Here is a 20,024-nt window from a genome sequence, read left to right as displayed (position 1 = left end):
TCTTACTACGGCTAAAAGAGAAATAACAAAAATCCTCTGAGGAAAAAGACAATAAACGAGTGACCACAGCCCTGGATGTGAGCGTATCTGACAGCAGTTTAAACTCATGATTCATGTGATTGCGCAGTGCGGCTGGAAGTTGCTCGGCTGAAGCTATCTATTATCAGCGCTGCCTCCCGCGCTGCAGTCGCTGGCTGTCGGACCGTATCGGCGCGGCCCTGTTAGCGGCGGCAGATAACAGACCTTCCCACGACACAGCACTTAAATCACAATGTCACTTTACAGCACTGCCACCTGGGCCTGCCTGACCCTCTGCTTCCAGCTGCTGCTTCACACGTTGTGGAGGATGTGTGTTTGTTTCCTCTATTGTGACACTCTCCCTCTGCTTCTGATTGTGTGCAGTTTCATTTATATCTATAGGAACCGGCTCATTCCTTTAGGAACAACATTTATTTTTTTAATTGGAAACAAACATGTTTCTTCTTCAGTGTGTATTTATACCAGTCAATTACACTGAATGCAGGTTTAACCATCCAAGCGTGTTTTATACCTTAGGCACTTTTATTGTTTTAAAATCTGCATAGTTTACATCGGTTTGTTATTGTTTCATTGAGGTTCGCCTGAAACAGAAGGGATGTTACAAAGCTTACCTGAAAGACAGAGAAAAGAATCATCAAATAGATCCAAATAGAAAAAAAACAATCGTTGCTGTTCTGTATAAAATGGTTAAAATGAGACTTTAGAGAGATTTTCAACTTCCACTAATCAAAACTTAAGGTACATTTCCATGACTATAATTAAATAGCTAACAATTTAATACAGGGCTTTGTAACAAAGTATTCCTGTCATGTAGTCCGTATTTGCATTACAGAAAACAAGATTCAAATAACACAGAGATCTGCTGATTTAGCATTTCTTACGATCAAAAGACTCCGCAGGTGACCTTGAAATTCAAGAAGGAATACAGGTGTTGTTTTGAGATAAAAGCTAATTTTCTTTTGTTGTCTCCAGTTGGCTTTTCATGGCAACTCACGGAGCATGAAATTAACTTGTTTTTTAATGTGCAAACTTTAAAGTGGAGCCTCCTGTTCTGTAAAACAAGCACAACAGATAAAAGAAGACATGGACATTATGCAGCCGATCCAAACCCTAAATCGTTAAGACAAACCAACATCCACTGAACATTCACAAATGTATCTGCAGTTTGTCACGTCACCCCTGTCCCTGCTTGAGTGCATATACAATGAGTACCCTCTCATCAAAACATGGAAAGATGTGACTTTATGTCACAAACTCTACAGGTGACCTTTAATTCAGGAGAACACAGGTGCCATTTAGTCATAGCTCATTTATTCCTGTGTACTCCAGGTTATATTACCCCTTGTATCTCTGTTGCCCATCCAGCATGAAATTGGATAACTTGTTGTAATGTACAATATTATAGTATCCCTTCTGGCTCGAAAATTAACTCAAAAGACATGAATGTGACAGTAAAATCTGTGACAAGGTTTTGAAGGAATTATTTTGTTAAAAAGTCTCTTGCTGTGGTTGTAAAGCCACTGAAAACATTTAACTTAGGTACAATAACAACAGGATAAAATGAAAGAAATGTGACCAATCTTAACATTTGAGCAATAAAAGCCGAATCAGTGGCCAGAGAAATTGATCTTTAAAGGGCTCGCGAGCGCCTCAGGTTAAAATAAGATACTGATGCAAAATAACAAAAATGTATTTTGATATGTAATTCCTCACAAGGTGTGAGTCATTTTGATCCTAGATGAATTTAAAGGTGGGGTAGGTAAGTTTGAGAAACCGGCTCGAGATACACTTTTTGTTATATTCCATGGAATGCTCTTAACATCCCGATAGCAATGTAAAAAGCACGACCAATCATCTGAGCCGGCCCGGCTAAAGTAACTGGATGGCCTACCTGCCTGTCAGCCTTCCATCTCGTGCACAAATGTATCTCGTGCCCTCATTGGTCATGTGCGCGTTCGTGTGTGTTGGAGGAGGGGCTCTGTAAGGAAGTGGCAGATTTCCGGCTGTGTATTTTCAAATTCTAGTGCACTCCAGCTGGTTTCTCCAAAATTACCGACCCCACCTTTAAATGCAGATTCTCCACTATCATTGGCCTCCAAATATGAGGCGAATTTAATTTGTAATCTGTTTCTATTAGCCTGAATGTCACGGCTGTGTAATCATGCTTCATAATCTCGAACCGTCCACTTTATATGAGCGTAAGTACTTCTGGCAGTTAGCGTGCATTCATCCTAAAATAGTTTGAAATTAAACACCATTCAGTTCAACAGCCACTCAGCGTTATAATGACGGTCTGAGAGATTCGGTTAAATGTTTGTGAAAGGGAAAAAGCTCTTTGCCAAATTCATGTGACAGATCTAAAAAACAAAGGCTGAATTAATTGTGACGGAAAGAAGGGAGGAGTAAGGAAGTATTTTCTGCTTTAAAACGGACAACATCTTTAAGAATTAAAACTCACTTCTGTTAAAAGCAGAAAAACGTATTTGCTACTCCTGATCAGTTTACAAGTTACGGCTCTTTGGTTCCTGTATTTTAAAGAACTTTTCCCATGTTATATTTATTGGACTGACTGACATTCTTAATACCTTGACGGACCAGAAATAAATACATTTGCACATCCTGACAAATATTGGACATGGCGCTCTAAGTTTAAAACACTATAACTTGTAACTTAACATAAATAGATATTCATTTTAAAGTTTATAATTGGATTTATTTCTAGACCTTTAAGAGGAATCTATTAAAGTGAGTTGTTGTTACTGAGCTGACAGGAGGTGCTGCCGAGGGTTCATTCAACTCCTTAAATTAAGTTTCCAAAGAAAAACAATCTGCATTTTAATTGATTTTGCCGCATGCTTTGGTTTAGAGTCAAACGTTTATTTTATTTTAAGTTTGAAGAAAACGGACATGACTTAAACCTGTTATGTGTCTTCACCAGATTTTAAGATGAATATTTGTTTCCCCTAACCTCAATAAAATGTAGGATAGATATTAGTAAACTCATACACGTATTGTTAATCAACATTACTCAGAGAAATCTCAGTTGTCAAGTGGTGTAAATGAACCATCATATGCTCCCGTACTGTGCTTGAGTATAATCAGTGGCGGCTGGTGGAAAATATTTTTGGTGGGGCTAATGATATAGTGAGTAAAACATTTTTTTTTGGGAGAAATGACCCCTTAAATTAGGACTTCTGGTGATGTAATGGCGCGTTTCCAGTGCAGCGCGGAGCTCGCTTTAATGCTGTGTTCAGACCGGACGCGATGCGAATATTCGCTTCGCTCTAAAACGCTCCTATCGCATCGCTCTAGTCCAGGGGTACTCAAATACAAATCTTAAAGGTCCAAAATAAATGTTTCAATAAGACAAAGTTCCGTTTATCACGGTCATTCAAACTTTTAAACTATTACAACAAGATTCTTAACACGAGGTTGCAAAAACAAAAATAATCTGTATGCAGCAGTTTTCATTGTTATTGTGTCTGTGCTTGACCCCTCAGAGTCGCAGTGTAAGAGCTGCACAGTTATGAATAAAGGCAGCTGCACCCTCTTTCATTCAGCATTCCCATTATTGCTTTATAAATGTCTTGCCCCCTTGTGTGTCCACTGAGGTTCGTCAGGCCCAACACATCTTCAACAAACTCCCCCTTTGCCTCATCATAAAAACTCACAAACACCAGCAACTGAGCATTGTCAGTGGTGTCAGTGGACTCACCCACAGCTAAGGAAATGCACTGTGCATTTTTTATTCCATCACAAAGCTGATGAATCAAATCACCAGCCAGTATTTCTGTTCTTCTGGTTGCTGTGGAATCTGAGAGGGGGATTTGCTTGATTTTACCTGTTATTTCCTCTTTGTGTTTGCCTTCAACATGGTCTCCATCACTTCAGTCATGCATTATTTATACTGTAGTTATTATCCAGTGGAAAGTCCTTACCTACTGGCCTAGTTCAATCAAAGTGGTTACTTTTTTTTGGCTGGGCAGTGTAGTTTTACACACCGTCTTATTTGACTTTCTCAGGACTTAAAACAGTTTTTTGGGGGCAGACCCCCCTCAAAGAAAAAAATATATTTACACACGTAAGGTCATCATCTTAATAGTTGTGTATGCTCATCCGTGAGCAGAGCATCAAGTTGACATGTCTATTACAGCTGAATGCGGCGATTACCATTTTGTTCAGCAAAACGCCTCACAAACGTATTAAGATCAACAGCTTTAGTGCGTTTTGATTCAATGCTGAGTACAGCCAAACTGACAGTCTCTTCTCTGTCATTGTAGACCGCAAATACCTCATTGCTTCAGTGCTTGGGTCCGAATGCTTCTCGTTTTGCGCCGTCCAGTTCAAAATGAAATCGCCGCCAATCGTATGTCCACGCTCGCGCCAGGACCGGGGGAGGGGTTACATGACGTGCATCTTGTGCTGCATTCACTTGCACTCGGACATTAGAGACTTTCTCTCATAAATGTCCGATGAGCCACAACTTTTCTTTCAAAACAAAGCTGCCAACTGGGGAGGCAGCTGGGGTGGCAGTTGCCACCCCGGTAGGTGAAACTAGGCTACTAGCTACAGTACAGATGGAACTAGATGAGCTGTTAACTCTCGCTCTGAATTTATTTATTTTAAATTCTCGCTCTGACTTAGACAGGTTGAAAGAGACACACACATTTTTCCCACCCGCATTCCGCGAAGACCCGCCCTACTGTGCCTCTGATTCGCAGATTGTTTGGGGGAAAAAAACGCTGACTGGATGCTGAATGTGATTGGACCAAAGCGTTGACACACACAGGTGGAACACAGTGGAACAGTCAGACATGCAGAGCGCTGTTTGTAGTGGACATAGCGGATAATTTTGACTCGTTGCGAATGCGTTGTGGCGATGTCTCACATATAATACAGAGAGATCATACATATGAAAAGTATAATTTGCTCAGAGTCCGGAGACAGTGGTGGTTCGGTCCGGATCCGGACCGGAGTCCGTAGTTTGAGGATGCCTGCTCTAGTCGCTCGAGTTTCACCGCGGCTGCCAGCTGTGTTTACTCGCATCATTCAAACAAGACGCGCTGGCTCGGGAGCTACAACTACAACTAAATGAACATATTTTACCGTGATTAAATTGTAATACACGTTTCTAAATGATGCCGACGTAACAACATACTGATACCGGTTAGTAAAAACCATGAATTAATGCTTTGACAAGTCTGAAGACAGACGGCAGGCGAAAAACCTTTTAGAATGCTTGTTTTCTGAATGGAGCTTGGCTAAGCTAACGTTATATATGTTCCGACCGTCCACACTCACAACAACGGCCTATACAGACATAAATAAACCAGCGACTGTATTCTCCATGACACAGACAGTCTGTGGTTTGTACTTGTTTAACTTTTGTCTAGTTTCTGAACAGATGGTATCTGTCCCCGGCTATTTGAAGAGCAAGCATGGGAAACAAAAGATAGCATTTACCCGTTTGCATCGTTTGCATCCAGCTAGCCTCGTTGACAGTGGCGACTGGTCATTAGGGGCCCACCTAGTGTCAGCAGAAAGTATTAAAAGTAATGATTACAAAAAAATGCAAAAAATAAATTAAAAAATATATAAAATATATTTTAAGATCATGTTTAATCATCTGATTCGTCTGTACATTGCTGTGTTAGTCTGTGTTCTTCTAATTAGTGTCTACAGTGTGTGCCTATTGAGCTGTTTTGAGCCATGTTGGACAAAACCCGATCCTGCCCCTCCCTCTCCCTGTTTAAGTCAATGGTGACTGTAAAAACTACACTGCGCATACTCAGAGTATTGTCCTATTTAATGTGTGTGGCAAAAAAATAATGACCATAGGGGCATAGTGCTGCCATCCCCACCATACGTCATCTCACATCATTCAGAGCTGATTGGCTGTAAGTACGTGTGCCGCGAAAAGTGTGGTGTGTGAAGAGGAGGAGAGAGAGCTGCAGTGAGGCGTCCTAAAACCCGGAAATAAACTGCGCATGGCTTCCCTCCACAAAAAAGCAATGATATTTCTCCATAGGATTTTAGAAAATAGCTCCAAATAAGATCTGTGGGAAACAAACCTGTTAGATAAATGCACGTTTTGTTCAGCCGGATAATATCCACATGTCTACCCTACTTTTATAATTTTCGAATCATAAATCTATTGATTAGATCAGATTTATGATAGACTTTTGAAACTACAAGAACATAAGGAGGACTTTTACAAAAAAGTAATAGAGATTTTTGTCCAGAAGGATAGGCAAATGGACTTCATCTTCATGTCAAGGTAAGACTGCAATTTTACCACCGCCATGAAAATGGGATCTTACTAAGAGAGAACAATTCAATATTTAAATGATACAATTACATTTTTTGGGTATCCTTTTGTTGAACTGTCTGTTTAAAATTAATTGAAGCATCAGACAAAAAAAGCTTTTGAAAATAATATTATATTTTGATTTAGGTCAAAATATAATATTTGTAAACCTGAAGAGTCAGAGCCTCACCAGCCATGAACCTCAGAAGCTTATATATAGACATCTAAGTTTTTTGTGCCCCACCACTTTTGTACATATAAAAACGCCACTGCTCGTTGATACGTTTTGTCTTTTTCACGAGCTTGCTGTGATATATACAAATCGGGTTGGTCCGGTCCAAGTTCTTTAAGTATCAATTTATCTCCCAAACTTCTCCTTTGGAAAGGATTGGAGAGTAGCTCTTGCACGGAATTGGGTGCAGACCATAGACTGTATAGACCGAGGTCCGGCGACTCCACCTGCACACCATTCTAAATACTGCGTCACCTTGGTCACTCACGAGTCTAAAAAATAACTCACGTCACGTAAGCAACGTGGGCGCCAACGTGAGCGCCCTCGTGACCAAAATATTTGACGGCGCTGATTGGCTGAAATTATGTTTCGGCGGCACAGGAGACTTTTGCAACGTGCTGGTTGCTGCTGTTTGGCTCGGGGGCTCCGCCCGGTAAGTGTCTATCGTTATTCCAACCCAGTTTAGATTTTGCTTCCGCATTACGCAAGAACGTAGCTCTACGCGATAGCGTCATAGCCTTCTTCTTCGGCTGTTATTCTTCGGCTGTTATAGCGGTCGCAGCAGGATGAATAGTTGTTTTTTGTCTTTCCAAAGGATTTGTTGACTGAAAGTAAACGATCCTGTTTGTTTGTTGACTGAAAGTAAACGATCCTGTAATCAAAGCCATATCGAAGATTCCTGAGATTGTATTACTGGTGTTTTATCATCTATAAATAGCCTGTGTGTATTCTCAAATGTCGTTTTCAGGACAAACAAAATACGTTTTAAATATCTTATCTTATCAGCAGAATATTGAATATAACCTTGACTATTACTGTGCACTTCATTTATTTGACAGCATTATTTAATGATACTATTTTATATATATATATATTTAATGATACTATTTTATATATACATTTATTCATATACACACACACTTATATGTACTCACACATGTATTTATTCATAAATATACACAGATGTATTCATTCATTTATACACACAGCATTATTTAATGATACTGTTTTATATATATATACACACATTTATTCATTTATAAACATATAAACACACACTTATATGTACTCACACATGTATACACACAGATGTATTTCTACACTCTGGTACTTGTACCTTTACTCAAGTACAGTACAAGATCTTATCACTTCTTACACCTCTGGAAAGCACTTTTATGTAAAGGAATACATTTTTATAAATGTCCCAACATTTCATTTTTATATTTTACAAACGTTTATATGTTATTAATGTCAAATGTTATATGTTGTATTATATAACAAAATATACATTAAATAAAATATTAAATAGATACCTTTACATCCTAAACAGAAAGTCAAAACGTTAATATGTTACATGACAAACAAAAAAACGAAACATTATATAGGCTATATATACAGATGTTTGCTAATGTATCCCTCTTATATCCATCAGGAATTAATATTAAAGGGATTGTGGAAATGGAACCTCAAATAGTTTCGTTTTAACTTATATACAAGCATAATTACGTACCAAAACAATCACACCTGATTAAAAAAATATAATAAATGCCTTACGCATGTTAGAAGCACTTTATTGCAGCTTCCCCGAAGTTTTTTAGAAACGAAATGTTCGACTCAGCCAAACCGGAAGTGACGAAAACTTAGGAAGACGATACGATAACAAACCATGGCGTCTATGCAGAATGAACGTAGAAGGGCAAATATACCAGACAAAGAAGAAGGATTGTACGAGGTATCCAGTGATGATAGCGAGTCAGAAACATCCTCTTGGCTTTCCTACGAAAATGTCGTTTTAGGAACTGAATCTGAATCCGGTTCAGTAAGCGACGATGGTGACAATATTGAGCCAGACGATGGACCATTACGTCCTTATTTGTTCGAGCCCGAGCCCGAGGTGATGGTTCACGGCATGGGCAATGGCGAGGATGACCAGGACCAGGCGCCAGATGATGCACCCCTACGCACAAATAATCTTGACTGGTAGGTCCCTAAGCATAGCTCACGCATCTTAAGATCACCTGTAGCCTTTACAAATATTAATCATTGTTAACCAGTTAATCCCGAAGGTCCCCCCAGTGGACCCCTCCCACAGTTTTTTTTCTCTCACATGTCTCAGGGCTTCTTAACATTTATGAAACTATTAATGTTTCATACCCTTTTAAAGGTAAGAAACTCCGCTAACTGACAATAAGAACAATTGTTAGCTAGAAAAAACACAAGCGTAATACCAAGCCTTTGAATTAGCATTGAGCGAAACAATGCTAACGCTTTTTTACACACAACACACGGTAGAAATGCCCTTATTACTATCTTAACTGCACAAACAAGATATACGATTTAAAGCTGAGACTCCACAGATTCCACACATGTAATGTCATCACTGTAAGACCTCGAATTCCTATAGCTATCAGCCAGAAAAGAGAAAGTAAACAACATCCGGTTCCAAAAATATTACAATAATTACGTCTTACCTTTTTTGATTTGTGATCAAAAGTTGTGTTCAACGGAATAAAAACGCATCTCAAGGTTAATCCAATGTCGTTGTGTCACGTAGAATTTTGTTACTGATAATCAATCATCATATTTATGGCAATATACTCGGCTATTCATATGCAAATGCTATTGAATGTCCGCCATTGTTTGTGCCCGTCTTCCTATGCTCTCGTCATCACCCGAAGATTCCCGACGATTCCCGAAGTATTTCGTTTCATTGAGAGGGCGCAGTAAAATTGAAAATAAAATGAAACTAGGTGCATGAAATTAAAAAAATGTGTTTATTATGCTTATTTTTAATAAAAATACATAAGTTAAACCCAAAATTCGCGGATTTCCACTATCCCTTTAAATGATGAATTAACATTACCTCAGCACTGCATAAGTGTGGTCGTCAGTCATATTGACAAAGAAGTACTATTATATTATTATAATTATAATTATGGGCGTTTAAAAGGACGGTATTTCGCTTGTCAGATTCATATTTGCCGCCCATAGAGATGTAACGCCAGGTTGCTATAACAGCCGAAGAAGAAGGCTATGACGCTATCGCGTAGAGCTACGTTCTTGCGTAATGCGGAAGCAAAATCTAAACTGGGTTGGAATAACGATAGACGCGCCCGGTAATGATAAACTAATGCCATGGGCAGGAAACATGTGACTTATCAGTAACTTTAGACATCGTAACACAATTTTAAACGAGATTTTATTGTAGATTATACATTTTACTGATACCAATTGTATGATAATTACCTTGTTCATTAAAATATATATATTTTTTAAATACATATTTTTTATTATTTATTTATTTATTTAATATTTTTTTTAATATATTTTTTTGAATGTGGGAAGAGGTGGGGCGGCGCCCCTAGCGCCCCTATTGGCCTGCCGCCACTGAGTATAATGCTGCTGAGGTAGTTTGAACTTTATTGCGTAAATGATTTTGATATTTCTATTTCACTTAATTTCGGAGGCAAATATCGTACTTACAGGCTCAGTACATTACTCTGACAGCTGGAGTCAGTAAAACAAACAAGAAACATGATTTTATAGATTTGACAATGTGCTCCAAATTAAACTATTCACATTAACATACGATTTTTACGGTGGCCCTGTCATTCAAACAAGACGCTGGAGAGGGGGCGGGCCGTATCTCTATGTAAATCCTATCGGAATCGGATCGATCAGGCTAAACTAACCTGGAGCTGCTCCGTCCACACTCACAACAACGTCATACAGACATAAATAAAGCAGCGACTGTATTCACCATGACATAGACAGTCTGTGGTTTGTATATGTTTAACTTTTGTCCAGTTTCTGAACAGATATGAGGAGCTGTGAGCTCTGAGTGTGTGCTAACAGCTAACGGATGATGTGTTGGGCCAATCACGAAGCGTCATTTCTTGACTGGCAGCAAAAACAACCAATCACAGCAGTGCTTCTATGGCTGGCTCTGTCCAATCACAAACAAGAAGTGTTCTCCCTAAAGGAATACCCTTTCCGTCCAATGTGAAATGCTGTGGTGTTTTCTGAAATGCTGTGGTGTCTTGCACTTCAGGGCCACCGTAGATTTTAGCTCTCTGAAAAGGACCTTTCCACCCAACAAGTGCTTTTACTTTAATAACATTCTGCTTTTAATACCTTTTTGTATTTTTTCCCAAGTTAAATCTTGTATTTAAGACTTTTAACAGAGTATAAGTAGAGAGCTGTATCTATACTTTACTTACGTTTGAGATCTGATTTCTTTTTTCCCTACTGCAGATGCGTTTTAGTATAGATTGAAATCACAAATATTTAGGTGAGTTCAGGTGAACGCTTTATTGTCAATGTCTTTGTAGGTTGTTTATTTTATCAGCCCAGCATCTGATCATTCACACACAGCCTTACTCTTTCATGTGTGCTGTTGAATCTGAAATGCTTCCAAAAATGTCTTCCCTGATATTTTGGATCATCTGTTCAACTTGGCTCATTTTGTTTGTACAAAGAGAACAATAATAGCCTCACTTTCTGAGAGTGTTTCGCTTAAATACCCTACCATCTCGATGTTGGCCATCTCGATGTTTGTCATATCGCAGAGAAATTACTGAATACAAGAACCCGGTTTCACTCAACAGATTGATTTGTCTTTTGTTGCAGCCGCACTTCATTGTGCCTTTTATCTTTGAAAGAAAATTACATGAAATGTTTTTTTACACGAACCATCTGAGAATTGCTGATTGACCTTGAGGAAGTCGAACAGAAAGTGGAGGAATGTGACAGAAAGAGCTCAACTTTGTTTCCGGTTTCAATGTCAAACGACTCTCCGCCAGTACTCAGACTTTTGTTTACATGCTGCGTCCTACCTACGTGACTGAATCTATAATTGCTTTGTGTATTGGATATCAAGAGAAGAAGAAGAAACCTGTAGGAGATTGAAACACGATGTTTGCAGCAGAAACCACAGAACTGTAATTTCATGCTTATCACGCCGAGCCGTTTAAAGAGAAAAGCGAGCGGGAGGATTCATTGTGTTTTCTCCACATGAAGCCTCGATCCCCGCTGTATAGAATCTGCACTGAGCGCGCTGCTCTCCATCCAAAACAAGAATGTGTCACTGAGCAAGCGTGAAATGATATTACATTTGTGGTGAAAGCTTGTAATTGCCGTGAAATTATCTTATTAAATGAAGCCGACGGAAACTCTGAAACACAAATAGCGCTGCGCTCTGGGAGGCGGTTCGTCAGGTCAGACGGTCGATTCCTCGTCCCAGAGAAAGAGGATCAGACCCTCGTCAGTTTCTGTGTGCGTTTGACCTGGTCTGAGATAAATTAGGCTTCAGTCGAAGGGAGAGAAGCAAACTGTCAGCTGAAGGCAAAGTGCAGCCTTCCTTAGAGTCCATTTTCAGTTGTGTCCTCATTACATTACATTACATGTCACTTGTTAGACGCTTTTATCCAAAGCGACTTACATACTCAATACCAGTGGCGAGCCGTCAGGGCCCTCTAGGCCCTCTGTGAGGGCCTAAGATATTCTAAAAAATAATATTTGAAAACTTTTTTTTTTTTAAACTTTTTTTTTTAAAATATTATTTTTTATATTTTTTTGTCGTTACATTTTTCATTAGTTTTACCAAAATAACTTGATTTAATTGTATTTAAAATAATATTTCCAAAGAAATAAATCCTTCGAATCTGCCTGTTCAGTTTCTGTTGGAATGTGAAGGGTTAAATGCCGTCTCTGCGAGTTATGTGAAGACGGGAGAGCTTGTTGGTCCCTCTCTACATTCACAGCTATAGTAACTCAACGAGAGAGTAATGTCAAATGACAGTACAATTGACCAATCATATCTTCCCTCTAAATGGGCGGGCTTTATTTTCGCGGACTTTATGACAAGTTCCGCCCGCTGTGAGGTCTATGCAAGTGGTGCAGTGACGCATCCTAAAACCCGGAAGTAAGCTTCGCTCGGATTCCCTCGACAGAAAGCGGGTTTTGGAAAATAGCTCGAAATAAGGTCTGTGGAAAACGAACCTGTTAGATAAATGCACGGTTTGTTCAGCCGGATAATATCCACATGTCTACCCTACTTTTATTATTTTCGAATCATAAATCTAATCGATAGATTTATGATCGATAGATTTATGATTAGCATAAGTTCGTTCATGATGATGGCTCACTTCAGTGAGAGTGAGGACATCGTTGCGAAATTATTAACCGAGTCATTTTCAAGATTGACTTACAATGATAAACTGGAGTGGCAAAGGATCAGCTGAATGACCCGCAAGTGCTTCATCCAAAAGGACAGGAGGATGGACTTTGTGTTTAAGTGATTTGATCATCAAAGGTAGGCCTAAGTCATTTTCAATGCGGGCCGCCGTGCCGACTTAATTCATTTGTAATTGCTACTTGGCTGTGGGTGCCCTGTCATGATAGGTGTAGGTATACATGATGTTGTTTTGTGTGGTAGAGGGTCGCTGTCATTGATGCGTTTTGCACCCCGGACCGCTGTTTTGATATTCCGCTGAAGTCTACGTTGAGACGTAATATCTCTTCTTTTTTTTCCGAGGGAAGGGGGGGGGGGTCAGAGGGCCTAGGTACAAAAGGCACGGCTCGCCACTGCTCAATACTGTGGGCAATCCCCACAGGAGCAATTTGGGGTGAAGTGTCTCAGGGACACAACGACATGCTGGCTGCAGTGGGGTTTGAACCTGTGACCCCGGATCCGAACACCTACGGACAACCACTACGCCACACGCCCCCTCATGATGTAACGACACTCTGAGCAGCCAATGAGAGCAGGAATATCAGAGGGGGAGGGACATTTGATTTCTATTTGCAATGTCAAAAGGCAACACTCTGTATTCTGTATGCATTTTTATAGAAAAAAATACAAGTCATCATTCAGTAGTGGAAACAGAAAGTTACTAAGTTTACTCATTTTGAGGTATAGGTATTCCCATTAGCTGCTTTTTCTTTTACTTCTAATCCATTACCTTTTATTAGCCAATATTGTCCCTTTTGTCTCTGTTTATATTATTGCTTGAATTAGAAAATAATAATACAAATATATAAAAAAAACTTGACTAAATTATAACATAAAATATTAAAAGTACGTATAATAATCAAAACAATTTAATGCAATAATATAGATTAAGATACAACTTTTTAAATCAACAGAAAAAGCTCATTGTGTACTTTGAATGAATTTAACTTTTTAATGCCTGACTTCAACTAGTATTTAAAACACTATGGTACAGTAGAACTTCTTTCAAATAAATAAAGTATCTTACTACTTTTCCACTTCTGATGGAAAACGTACACTGTTCTATATTGCTAGTTTCATGCACCATTATCTTCTTATCACCACTCTTTTGTACGCGGACAGTGAACATACACTTGAGTGTGATTGTTGAACATCTAATACATCACCGAACCGTCTGCATTAATATTCTGCTGCATCAGCCTCTCTCTCCTGGAGGATTAACCACTGGAGATGTTTCGCCCTCGTTCACCCACAGGAGCTTTAGAGCGGCTGGGTGCTGATGTTGGTTGATACAGGGGCTTACGGTTGAGCGTTAGGGGGTTACGGCTTAGCTTTGAAGCCTGCACACACATGATCTGACGCTGTGATTTAACATTTTTATTTTATTGAACATGTCAGAAAAAAAAACATACAACAATAATATATATATATATATTCTCTTTTTCCTTTTTTTTTTCTCACTCAAATGAATAAGTATAACAAAGTACAAAAAAATAAATAAAATAATAATAATTCTCAGATAGTCTCTGTCATGTTCAACAGGGGCAAGAAGAAGCTTAAAAAAACGTTTCTGGTCCTCCCCCCTCTAACATGTATTTTTCTTATAAATAAAACATTAGGTCATCTTCATCAGCGACATGTTTGTCTTGTTAATTTGTTTTTTTACAAAACAATCAGAAAGAAATTACTTTTACAATTACAAGAAATAACAACAAATGGGATTTTACAGGTCCTGTTCATAACCATTAATGATTTGGCTCCTAAATAACACGTTCAGTTTAGATAGACTTGTACAATAAGTGCATCATTACAGTTATTCCACAGACTAACACCTTTTGATGAGATGCAATGAAGTTTGGCATTTGTTCGTATGGGTGTTCGAATGGGTGGATTGGTTAGCATGTGCTTCTTGTGTTTCTCACTAGCAAAGTCTAATGCTGGAGGAGATTATTTATAGTAAAAACAAACATAAAGCAACTTCAAGGAAGGTTCAATTATCTGGTCCATTTCAATGAAACGCTACAGCGACTTCACTCCTCTGCTGTCCTGCTCAGTAATGAGACCAGAAGGGACAGAAGTGACCTGGATGTAACTCCAGTTCTGTTACTTTGTTTGTTGCCCACTGTCACTGTGTGTTACCACTTAAATGAAAGAATGAACATTAGCTGTGGCAGCTGGAGGTAAAAGTCATTTATTATACATCTAGTGTTGTGGTTATATATAAATTAACAGCATCACTACAGTCAGTCCATTACATCTACCAACTTAAAAGCTATATTTCCATCTTTGCTGTCTTTATTTGATTATAATGAAGGTTTGGGTGCTGACGTATAATTACTGAGAAAGCTCAATCAATGGAGACATGTACAAAAGAGCAAAAACCCTGGGAAGACTGGCTGACCAATCAGAGTGGGTCTTTCTTTGAAGGTGAGCTTGAAGTGACGGGCGCTTAAAAGCAGCTTTTCAGAAAAAGGAGAAATACAGGTATACTGGGACTGCCATTTTCCTTTTGTTATTATTGTCTGAATGTTAGGCTTAATAATAATATCAATTAGATTAAACTCTTGATTATCAGGTATTTTGTGAGTCACACTATGGTTTCAAATGTATTACTTATTTGTTATGATATGTGCGTCAGTATCACGTGCATGGCTATATGCCTATATATGGGTTGATAGGACACAGCTGATGGTGATGAGACGGGGAAGCGGGAAAAGTCTTTTGACCGTGTTCTTTATGTTCCTGTTGAAACTTTATTAAGCGAAGAAATGTGTCCTCCTGTTTGTATGTCGTCTGGACCATTGAATAAAGCTCATCTAATTCAACAACGATCTCCGCTGAATTGTTTGGAAACAAAGAGAAACAAATTATGCGAGAAAAATCTATTTTTTAAAGCAATATATATATATTTTATAGTACATCATACTGTATTACATTAAAATGTATTTAACAGACCATTTTTCCAAGGCTGCAACTACACTAGCTTCAAATAAGACCGTACAATTTTGTCAGACCCTCATTTAGCACGCTGTCTGCTCTCTAGCTTATTTGAATAAAGTCTCGTCTACCCAGTGTTAGCGTACAGAATCACATTCAGCTCACGTGGGTCAGTTATTCTGGCAGCTGGGCAGTGAGGCAGGTAGACATGATGGTTAGCCCGCGGCCACAAAAGCAGTAAATGCATTTTCTGTTCTGCTTTGCTGCACCCGATTGAACACCTGCATCCCCGGTCATGTAGGCGCCTAGCCTCCTCTAATGAGCCTTATTAGATCAAATGCCTCTGTAGCCTCTGAAAATAACCCTCTAAAGAGATCAAATAGCCCCCTAACACAAGGCTGCAAGGTGTGTCTGTTTGTGTTGAGGATATGTCTCTGCACGCTTTCACAGAGAGAGTCTCTTGCATATTCATACCCCTTATAAGTGTTATATTTGTCCTTTAAAGGACTTATATTGTCAAAAGGGATAAAAGGATAGGAAGAAATGTTATTGGCCCTTATTAGAAAATGATATACATGTAGCTGCAGCTCTTCAAACATGCACTAGGTTACAAATCAGGGCGGAACAGTTGAAAATAACAAGAATAGCAATATAATTAATGACAAAACTATAATTGTTATTTTTCTTGTTTTGTCTTTAGGCAATTGCCAACTATTTTCTAAGCAAAAATGTCAACCTTTGTTAATATTGTATGTCTTAAGTGTTGTCTAGCCTGGTGATCAGAGTGAAACAGGACATTGGAAGGATTCACAACTTGGTGTTTTACTCATTAAAATCATGGAAACATCGTGGGTTGCAGCCGTAACATCAATACAATGTTAGAGAAGTAAAACCTGAATGTAAAATTAATAACATAAATCATCTGTCCCAAAGAATTAAAGAAAACGGTATGTGCAGTGAAACGTAAAGTGAAGATACCACACTTTGAAAACGAAACATTAGCGAACATTAATGTGAATTTCTAGCGATACTAATAGTCTGTATATATCTTTTGTCCTCACATTAATCAGGTCCAGAGTAGACCTTGCCCTCTTCTTCTCCTTCTCCTCCTCCTCCTCCTCCTCCTCCTCCTCCTCCTCCTCCTCCTCACTCCTCCTCCCTCCTCCCTCCTCCTCCTCCTCCTCCTCCTCCTCCTCCTCCTCCTCGGCTGGTGCTTGACATTTTAACTGCAGCAGGTACAGAATTATAAGTCTCCTGACAGAGCACACAACACGCTCTACTCACAACACCTTCCGACTTGAACGAGCTTTGCTCCGATGTTTAGGTCGGCTAAAGACTTGTTCCTTTATGCACGCTGTACTGTTGAATTACAATCAAATAATCATAAACATGCAAGATGTGCGGTCGCTCTGTGATCTCTTAAGTAATGCACTTACTGGACGGATGAGCTTTCTGTCCTGAGGAAGAAGAATGAGTGCATCCATAAAGCTGTGCAGATTCAGCTGTAATGCATTCTGTCAGTGACGTTCTGTTATATGTTCACTAAATTGGATGTGAACCAGTCACTTCAGATTATAGTCGTACAACTCAGTGTGAAAAGGGAAGAAATCACCCCGTGGCAGCAGTATTCAAATCTGCTTGTAAAATTGTCAAGCCTTCATCCGCGCTAACAGCGTCGCCTGCTCTTTTTAGTTTCTCATCCGGTGACAAATAACGCTAATTCAGCCGTTTGCTTTTGACAAACATCAGCTTTTGGGTTCCTAACAGCTAATGCTTCACATTTACTGCTTCGCATTTAGTTTTCACAATTTGTTGTAATGCAATGACACACAAATCATAGTAATCCCAGTGAGAGACTTCCAGCAGTTCTTTTTCCTCTTGTGTCTGCAGAGCTGTGTGAAATGAGATACTTTACTTTCTGGTCATCCTGCGCGGCTCCTGAAAGTCTGAAAGCTTTCAAGTCAAAGTAATAATGTTGCAAGCCTTTACTTAAATTAGTACCACATTATACTTTCCGTTTTGGCGTGCAATTTGGTGCCTATTGTTCAGCTCTCTCTGAAATGTTAAGCTACAAAGTGACAATTAGATTCACAGCAGTAGGTTTTCTTTTAATGCTGGATGTATTTGGTTACAAAGCAAGGGACATTTCTTCAGTTAAAAAGTGCTCAGGCCTCGTTTACAAATCACAAGGTTATTTCTTCTTCTCTTTAGCGTAAGCCTACATAATAAGAAATGCAGTGGGTAATGGTACATTATTTAATTTTAATTGGCAAATTGAGGATTACTAGAAAGGTGCCCTGATGAGTCTCATTGTTAAAGGGGACATATTTCCTCATTTTCAGGTTCATATTTGATTTTTTGTGTCTCTACTGTGACATGTCTCCACGAACACAGGGATTTTAGCATTTGTAGACATGCACAAAAAACCCCATAAAAGACTCAGGAGGAAAGAGGACACCCCCAACGCACAATAGGTCCCCTCTAACAAACCATAATGATGTTTACATGTTGTGTTGCTCAACGTAACGCACTGTGTGTGTTTCACTGAGATCGGGAACCCATGATGAATACATGTGCTTCCTCTGGCGTCTGGTCGCCAGCTGGAGAGGCTCTCCAAAAAAACTGGCCTCACAGTCCACCTCCTGGCCTTTCGTGACCATATCAAAACGTATAAGGAAGCTCTCTCCCATGCCAAGACTCACTACTACTCCCGTCTCATTGGTGCTCAACAAAGCAACCCCAGAAGACTGTTCTCCACCATCAACCGCCTACTACGGCCCCCCTTCCTCGACTTCTTCCAGGCGAAAGTCGAGGCCATCCATCAGCAGCTCCTGGTGACTGGCCCTTCCTCAGCCTCAGCCACCTGGTAACGCACCCCAAGTGCCGTCCCTCTCCCACTCCAACCTCTCCTCCTTCTCCCCTGTGGATGCTCTCCAATGGCCAAACTGGTCAGCTCGGCCAAGACCTCCACCTGCTCCCTTGTCCCCATGCCCACAGCCCTGGTCAAGGACTGCCTACCCACCCTCTGTCCCTACATGGTGGTCATCATCAACACTTCTCTGGCTCCTGGTATAGTCCCCACCAGCTTCAAAATGGCCTCAGTTACCCCCATACTCAAAAAACCTGGCCTGGACCCCGACGACCTCCAACCTTCCCTTCCTCAGCAAAACTCTAGAAAGAGTGGTCGCCGGCCAACTCCATCTGTACATGTCCAACCATGAGCTGTATGAGCCCTTCCAATCCGGCTTCAGACAGCAACACAGCACTGAGACCGCCCTCATCAAGATCACCAACGATCTCCTCATTGCTGCTGACTCTGGCCGCCTCAGCATCCTCATCCTCCTGGACCTCTCTGCAGCATTTGACACCATCTCTCACAACATCCTCCTCACCCGCCTCTCAGACCTCCTAGGTGTCACTGGCACAGCGCTGTCCTGGTTGACATCCTACCTCCACAACAGGAAACAGTTTGTCTCCATCAGTGGCTCAAACTCACCCCCGGCCCCAGTCCACCATGGTGTACCCCAGGGCTCTGTGCTTGGACCCCTCCTGTTCACCATTTACATGCTCCCCCTCGGCCAGATCATCCGACATCATGGACTCAATTTCCACTGCTACGCTGATGATACCCAACTGTATCTCAGCACCACTCCATCCTCCCAGCTCCCCACTCAGTCTCTCATCAACTGCCTGCATGACATCAAAGCATGGATGTCTTCCAACTATCTTAAGCTGAACAGCAATAAAACAGAGCTCATGGTTGTGGCAGCCAAGGCCCTGCTCCAGAAGGTTGGTGACTTCGTCCTCGAGGTCGACAGCTGCTCCATCTCCCCATTTCCTGAAGCCCGCAACCTGGGTGTCATCCTCGACTCCACCCTTTCCTTCCATTCCCACGTCAAATCTGTGACCAAATCGGCCTTTTACCACCTAAGGAACATTGCCAGACTCCGACCGTCACTCTCGGAGTCGGTTGCCGAAACCCTAGTGCATGCGTTTGTCACCACCCGCTTGGACTACTGCAATGGTGTCCTGTTCGGGGTTCCCAACAAAACCCCGGACAGGCTCCAGTATGTCCAAAACTGTGCTGCTAGGGTACTCACGCACACAAAGCCGTGGCAGCACATCACTCCCACCCTCATCCACCTACACTGGTTGCCGGTCAAGTCCCGCATATCCTACAAAGTCCTCCTCCTTACCTACAAGTCCCTCCATGCCCTTGCCCCCCAGTACCTATCGGACATCCTTCACCCACATGCCCCACCCCGGAACCTGCGGTC

At 40.5% G+C, this 20,024-nt stretch overlaps 1 protein-coding gene across 2 annotated transcripts in view; it reads left to right on the top strand.

Moving 5' to 3' along the window:
• st6galnac3 (ST6 (alpha-N-acetyl-neuraminyl-2,3-beta-galactosyl-1,3)-N-acetylgalactosaminide alpha-2,6-sialyltransferase 3) overlaps nt 1-20,024 on the top strand; it is a 115,024-nt gene that overhangs the window by 59,273 nt on the left and 35,727 nt on the right. The gene's annotated exons all lie outside the window — the stretch shown is intronic.

The sequence above is a fragment of the Gymnodraco acuticeps genome, unplaced genomic scaffold (assembly GCF_902827175.1).
Source record: "Gymnodraco acuticeps unplaced genomic scaffold, fGymAcu1.1, whole genome shotgun sequence".
NCBI lineage: Eukaryota > Metazoa > Chordata > Actinopteri > Perciformes > Bathydraconidae > Gymnodraco > Gymnodraco acuticeps.
This window is presented reverse-complemented; position numbering and strand designations above follow the sequence as displayed.